This window comes from Carlito syrichta, unplaced genomic scaffold, assembly GCF_000164805.1.
Source record: "Carlito syrichta isolate Samal-C Ts95f unplaced genomic scaffold, Tarsius_syrichta-2.0.1 Scaffold302012, whole genome shotgun sequence".
NCBI lineage: Eukaryota > Metazoa > Chordata > Mammalia > Primates > Tarsiidae > Carlito > Carlito syrichta.
In genome coordinates this window covers 582601-590453 of record NW_007246108.1, presented here as the reverse complement: position 1 = coordinate 590453, position 7853 = coordinate 582601, and positions in this window count along the sequence as shown.

The window sequence follows — 7853 nt, the reverse complement described above, 5'->3', positions numbered from 1 at the left end:
TTTCCCCGACCCCTTTTAGCTATATGTCACTCATAACTTCCAGAACTTTTAATATGTGCCACCCATAGCTTTTCATGTAATATATTAATTATAATAACAAAAATCAGAATAATAATGTCAAATTCTCAATAGTAAATAGACTAAAAGTCCTCATAAAGGGTCCTTAGAAAACCAAAAAAAAAAAAGAAAGAAAGAAAAAAAATTCAGTACAAAGACTAGGCCAGGAAGAGAAGACTGATTATCAGAGAAACCTTACACATTCTTACATATATTAGGGGGTTGCCTTTTCATGATAGTAGAACTACATTGCTTCTTCCATGCACTACTTACTGTTCTTCCTGAGCTCAAAATGCCCTATTTTCTAGATTTTGGCTAAAGGAAATCATTGAGCCTAAGCTCTGTATGTAATTTGCCATTTCTGTGGAAAGTTACCATAGTTCTGTGGTTACAGCAGAATGAAAAAAATGCCTCACAGCTTCAGGCAGAGAACAACTCAGATTAACTAATATGAGCAATGCCCTCTCAGTCCCTTAGTGTGAGATATTGATTATACTGAGAATCCCAGATCATGCCTTCTTTTCTGAACTCTGCATCAGTGGGAGAGATAATAGACATTAAGCATTTTGCTTTTTGTATTCGAATCTAAGTCTTTAAGTATAAATAATAAGTATTTGTAGCTACTGATTACTTCTTTTCTACAGTTGCTACAGGTAATTATTTTCTCAATGCTGTATTTTGACACTTTTGCTCTATTCTTACAATATAGTCATTGTGTTAAATGAAACCGGATATTCAATAGTCATAAATGAGATGACCCTTTTTGAGCTAAAGTTTTGGGGAAGGAAAGAGTTTGAGAGGCAATATAACAAATAGTCTTAGATTCTATAAGATATAACGCAGCCACAAATAAAAAGAGAATTGCAAAGGTAAGTAATATGGAATAACTAGTCAAGGGATAGCATGTTTTAGTTATGCCTACTTAAAGATGAGTGATTTTCTAATCCATTTTAATATTTTATTCTGATTTTAAATATGATCTCTCCTTAGTTGTCCAGAAAGAGATATTAGGTGATCACTTACTCAGGGCAGATGTCCAATTCAGAAATTATCCGTGTTCTTCCTTTCTATTTCCCCTCGCATCAGTTGCCCACCTCTAAGCACTTGATTGCTTATTATTCATCCAAAAGAATGTAGCTCAAAACACTACCTTAGGACTCTTGGTAGGTTTTATTTTTAAAAGCATTAAATTTATAGCCTAAAATGTTTCTGTGCTGTATATAAATTTTGTCCTAACCTTCTACTACACATATGCAAAAAATAGCAGCTTGGGTGCCCTTTTGCTCTTGCAGGTAGGTAAAAAACGAACTGTAAAACGTAGTGTTGAAGTATAAAAAAAGAAATAAGCTTTACTTATTTTTTCCTTTCTCTCAAGAATCCTCCAAATTTTCTTTATATGCGTACTGTAGGTGAAAAGTGCAAATTATCCGTAAGTCGAACATTCTAGAGTGGTCTGCACATCAGTAGCAGCTGTAGACCTGAAGTATTTGCTTTGTGAAATCCGTAGAGCTCATTCTCGGACAGTTTATCGACAGTTTATTAGGCAGTCACTGCATTTTTTCTTCCACTTCTTCCAAAAAAGTGCATATTTTTCACATTACTAAATATTTCTTTTCAATTTTAGTAATCATTCCTCTTCATAAAATAGTGCCTAAGATATTCCTTTAATAGAGAGGCACACTTTTGTAGACTATACTAAATAAGGGTCATAATTCATTCATGAAGTTGAAATTATTAAAAATCCCTGTCCACCATTTCCTCCAACAACAAATATTCAATATCTTTGATTTTCTTATACTATTATTGTGTGGCTCTTCGGGAATCTAATAGAAAAGTGTTTTTGTTTTAGTTTTTAAATTAAATTTAATGGCATAAAGGAACACATGAGTAAATCTTTATTACTCCCAGGCCTTTGCCAATGTATTGCTTATGTTTTGAGACTAGTATTGTTTTTAAAGTAATTATTACTGAACATAAATCAGATTTGCATTCAGCTTAAACCTCATCCTTCCACCACAATTTACTTCTACACATACATTGAAAATTACTATTCATAATGATGGGTCTAAGACACTACAAGATTTTGAATTAACATAGAAAGATTTAATTAAACTTGTCCAGCTGTTCTTGCTAACGCACAGAAGTGGAAAAACGTATTTTAATAAAGCTCTTAAAACTAGTCATATAAGCAATTTCAAAACTTTTGTTATTACTCATACTCTTTATACTACACGTTGAGCATTCCTAATCTGAAAATCCAAAATCCAACATGCTCCAAAATTTGAAACTTTTTTGAGCACTGTCATGATGCTTAAAAAATATGCTCTTTGGAGCATCTCAGTTTTTTGGATTAGGGGTGTTCAGCCAGTAAGTATAAATGTAAATATTCCCAAATCTGAAAAAATTGAAAATTGAAAACACTTCTGATCACAAGCATTTCAGATAAGGGATACTCAACCTGTATTTTGCTATTTGTATAAAGACAGATTTACTCATGAAAGCATCATTCAAGGCTCTTTTGTTTGACTTGGGTGCTCTGTGCCCTGCTGTCATGGCCAGTGATTTCTTGCCTTCTTAATACTCTGTGCACTGGATTGTGACATCAAGGGTACAAAAAGTTCTAGGGGAAAAAAAAAAAGCCTAAGTCTTCACTTTTATGTGGAACATCACCTTATGACAATATGTACATGAGACTATTAAGTAAAAAGCATGCTGATTTCACAAAACAAAAGAAACTATTATTTTGGGAACTTTAACAGAATATATATTTGTATTGTTACATAATAAATCAGATTTTTAAGAGTCACAGTACTTGCAGAAGAAAGATTTTCTGAGGTTATTGATATTACTGATGAGTTACTGATGTTATCAGCGAGAGTTACACATGGAATGGAGTTCTCTGCCTGGCTATGATCATATCTATTTTACAAATCAAACTTAGTGTGTCTCATTTACAAATTTTAAAACTAGGTAAAAATCATGTGTGTGTCTTGTAGATCTAACCAGGGAATATTTGTGAAAGTGATTGGAAAGAAGCTAAAAGAAGAGTGAATATGGTAGTAAGTGCTGAGTAAGTGAGTGCTAAGGTCTTGGAATTTGTCCTGTGTTTAATTGTCTTCTGAAGAAGGCTTTATCTTTTGTTAGTGAGTCAAATACTAAGGGTCTCAAAAATTCCCAGCTAATGTGCCCCAGTTTACAGGTATGCCTGAGATTATGATCTCCTCCAGTCCTGTGCCTGAAACCTTTGTTTGCAGAAAAGATTTGTCCCTTTAACACAATGCGACAACAAAATATGACCTTTTGTGTGTGATAATTTGGGAAGCCTTGTACTTAAAACATCCTGATTGCCTTAACAATTACCTTGTTTAGAAAGGTGGAGCCAGTTGTTAACACCCAAGATGTGATATAGAGAATGTGAACTCTGTGTCAGACACCATCACAAAAGGTGACATGAACTGTCCTGGTGGTTTGTGTTGTAGACAGCCTGATTCTTTAATAATAGCTTTATGATAAGAGCCAGTTCTCACATCTCGCTTTTCTTCTTTAGTTTTTTTATGCTAATTCATAATTTTATATCCAAAACTGTTACCTAAACAATTTGGATATTATAAAGAGGAAGGCGGATAATATATCTAAAAATGTAAGCTATCTGACTTTTTTCCCTGACCATATGTGAAATAATAAATATTAACAAGGTCTATTTTGGTAAAATGTTTACTTTTTAAAAACTTAAATTAACCCCTTAAAGTAGTGCTGTTAATTGGCATAGTTGGCAAAGATCATGAAGTCAGATAGGACATTTAGTCAGTCACTCATTTTCAGACAATTCCCTAATTCTGGATTTCTCAGCTTACTTGCTACTCAAATGTGTGTGTTTACTTTTCCCCTGTGCCTAATAGAAAACGCCCCCTTCTTTTTATGTGTCTGCTTTTCCTTTGACCGTCTCTTCATCAGAAGCCAGTGCTATGCCCTTAAAATTCTTAGCCTGCAGAGCTGTGAACAAAAGTAACCCCATTCTTTACAAATTACTCAGTCTCATGTTTTCTTTCATGACAACAGTAAATGGACTAAGACAATCTTCCATCATCTGCTAGTCACTATTCTGGTAATTGGAGATACACAGCAAACAAGACAAAGTCATTCTCATTCGTGGTCCTTGTTCACATGGCATTTATACGCTAATGACTGGAGATAGATGAAAAGCAAGAAAACAAATGAACAAGACCATTTTGTATAGTGATATGTGCTATAACTACAATGAAACAGAGTCATTTGATAGTGAATAACAAAATATCTATGTGCACATGGGGCGTCCCAAAAATTTTTGATAAGATTGTTGGGAAAAAGCTTTAAAAACAACAACAACAACTAATATTTGAGGTTAGACTTGATGGAACAGAAGGAGCCAGCCATGTGAAAATCTATAGATTCTCAGGTCCTGAAGAGGGCTTTTGGTTTGACACATATGAAAAACACTAAGATGACTTGCGTATGAGAGATGCATCCTCCATTATTGTAGACACTTGCCAAGCAAGGATATTATAATTTAAATTAATTAAAATAAAATACAAAAACAATTCCTCAGTGGCACCAGCAATTGTTCAGGTGCTCAACAGTCACATGAGGTTACCATACTGGGCAGTGTAGAGTCCATTTCTGTCACTGAAGAAAGTACTAATGAGTAGTGCTTCACTAGTGAAAATGGAAGCATTGGGATAGGAGGAGAGGTCAGAGATAATGAATTGGAAAGATCATGAAGATCTGATGTCATGAGGACTTAGGACTGCAAGTACAGTGGGAAGCCTTTGGATTGTTTTAAGCAGGGAAGGGCTATCATTCAACTTAAATTTTTAAACTAGTACTCCACTGTATAGAGAACGTGTTATGAGGAAGGCATGGTAAGTTAGTTATCGCAATTGTCCTGGCAAGAGAAGATGATGGGTCTTTGTTACATTATTATAAGAGGGATGGTGAAAAGTAAATGGATTCAGGACATATTATAGAGATGGAATCAAGTGGATTTGCTAATAGACTAGAAGTGAAACAATGTAAACAGAGGAAAAATTAAGGAACAATGTCCTCTTCTGAGACCTAAAAAACTAGGTCGATGGCTATGTTCTTTACTGGGATGGGAGAAGACTGAGGAGAAATGGTTTGGGTAGGGAATACAGATTGGAGGAAGAGAGTTGGAGGCAAAAAATTTTGTTTTGCATATCTTAAATTTTAGGTACCTTTTGGAAATAAATGCATAGAGGTCAGGTAAGTGGTGGAGAATGACTGAACCCATACTATGGAGTGTAGACTTTTAAAATTTTACAATGGAATTCCTGTAAGTCTAACTATATGTGGTAAAATGCAAAGGCAATAGGGATATCTAGAAATTTCTAGATTCTCTTCCCAAATAACTAATAAAAAAAATGCATCAGCTAGATTTGGCTAAGTAGAGAGTTTTATCAAATGAAATTTGATTTTTTTTCCTTTCTGTTGTCCATGCTCTACTATTTTCCTGTGTGGACAACATTTTCCTTATTCTTTGGCTGTGCTGACACTTTCTTGAACTATGGGCAGTATTTGTATGTGATTGCTTCATGTCTACTTTACGTATTATGACTTATTTTATTTCATATACTCTCTGGTAAGTGTACAGTTAGTTATGTCTTTCAGTTAATATAGCCCTGCTGGTTTTTGCATCTCTCTAACATGAATGTTTTGCTGTTTTTGTTCATCTATCTCTGGGTTTTGGATGGTAATGGGGAGGAAAATCTACCTTCTTTCCTTTTGGTGGACAAATAACTTTTTAATTATGATTTTTGTTGAAAATGGGAGGAAACCCAGATGCCAGGACAATGCCTCTGTTATAATGTTGAACAGTTTTAGGATGTCATTGTTTAACATGCAGGACTAACATTCTTTCTTGTTTTGCTGCTATTTGCAAATGTTACTTTTTGTCTGGTTACAACTTAAAAATAATGTCTACTTTCCATTCCTTAAGAGTTCAGTTTTGTTTGTTTGTTTGTTTGTTTTTGAGTTGGAGTCTCACTCTGTCGCCCAGACTGGAGTGCGGTGGCCGCTCCTGGCCACCGCAGCCGCGACCCGCTGGGCTCCGGGGATCCTTCCCCCTCAGCCTTCCAAGTAGCCGGAATTACAGGCGCGCACTACCACGCCCGGCTGATTTTTTGATTTATTGTAGAGATGAGGTCTCGCTGCCCAGGTGGGTCTCGAACCCGCGGGCTCAGGCAATCCACTCACCTCAGCCTCCCAAAGGCGCGGGATTACAGGCTGAGCCACCGAGCCCGGCAAGAGTTCAGTTTTTATGATGATATTATATTATCTTTTCTAAAAGACTGAGATAATTGAAATGGTAGGGGACAGAGAAAATGGAAAATTCTAAAATTTCCCTCACTATGCTTTTCTTTCTAACCTTGATATATGCCCAGATTTTTACAGGTTTTACTTTTTGTATGCTATTTTTGATACCAGCGGATATTAACATGATTTTCCAATCACGGTTTTTCATTCTGAAGTGTCCTAGGTAGGATCTGGCATATGAATCATATGTCTAAAAACGAAACTCATGAGAGTATGTGTGCATGCTAGGGGGCTCATTTGTCTTTGGCAAAGACGTTGCTTCTCCTGTTTCCTTAATTATTAAACAGATGGTACCCACTGCCATTGACTAGCTGCCCAACTTGTACTCCTATGTGGTAGCACAGTTCTGGACACCTGACAGAGAGAAACTCTCCCATCATAGCTCCTCATATCCACTTATGTCATATTAATTTTAATATCTGTCTCTAACCAGAGCAGTCTGTTTCCCATGAAGCTGTGTCTAAAACTTTAACCATAGTTTCCCCTTACCCCCATGAATTAATTTTATCTCAATTAACTGCTTTTGACTTTTTTTTTATTGCTTCATCTCTACACACAAAATACAGTGGCATATTGAACCAATTATCCAAATACTTCAGGCTATACACACACGTTAGCCAGGAATGTCAAGATAATTAAGACAAAATTGGATTATTATTATTAGTGAGGGCAAATGACCTCTACGATAGCCATATTAAAATTTAACAAAAGTAGATTATCATATTCTTGCTTTAGTTTAAAAAAGACACCAGGGCTCAAGAAATATTGATGGAATTTTTTAAAAAGTCCATTGAATACATATTATTTTTTATAAGCTACCAAAAAAAGTTAACTTGAAAATTTTCCTCTAGTTTCTCTAATACCACATTTCTGCAGTACATGAACATGCAATCTTTAATAACCAGGGTCCTGTTTTTTTTTTTTTTTCCTCATATGCCTTTTTCATTGTAGATGTAGTATACCACAGTCATATGCCTATCAAATCTTCTAAGATAATTCCTAAGTGTTAACCCACCTATTCTTACCTCTCCCTTGGGATATTTATTTGTATTATTTGCTGATTAACTACCTGAGCTTCGTTGTAAACATTTTTGAGGATATGGTCAGTTAATCTCAATGTAATTTCTCCATCCACGTCAACTATTGTTGAATACTCATACGCTGTGTTTCAATGAATCCACCCCCTCCCCCTTCTCTTTAATAATGCTACTGTGGGGCTCAGCCTGTAATCCCGCGCCTTTGGGAGGCTGAGGTGAGTGGATTGCCTGAGCCCGCGGGTTCGAGACCCGCCTGGGCAGCGAGACCTCATCTCTACAATAAATCAGAAAGTCAGAAAGTCAGCCGGGCGTGGTAGCGCATGCCTGTAATTCCGGCTACTTGGAAGGCTGAGGCGGAAGGATCGCTGGAGCCCAGCAGGCTGAGGCTGC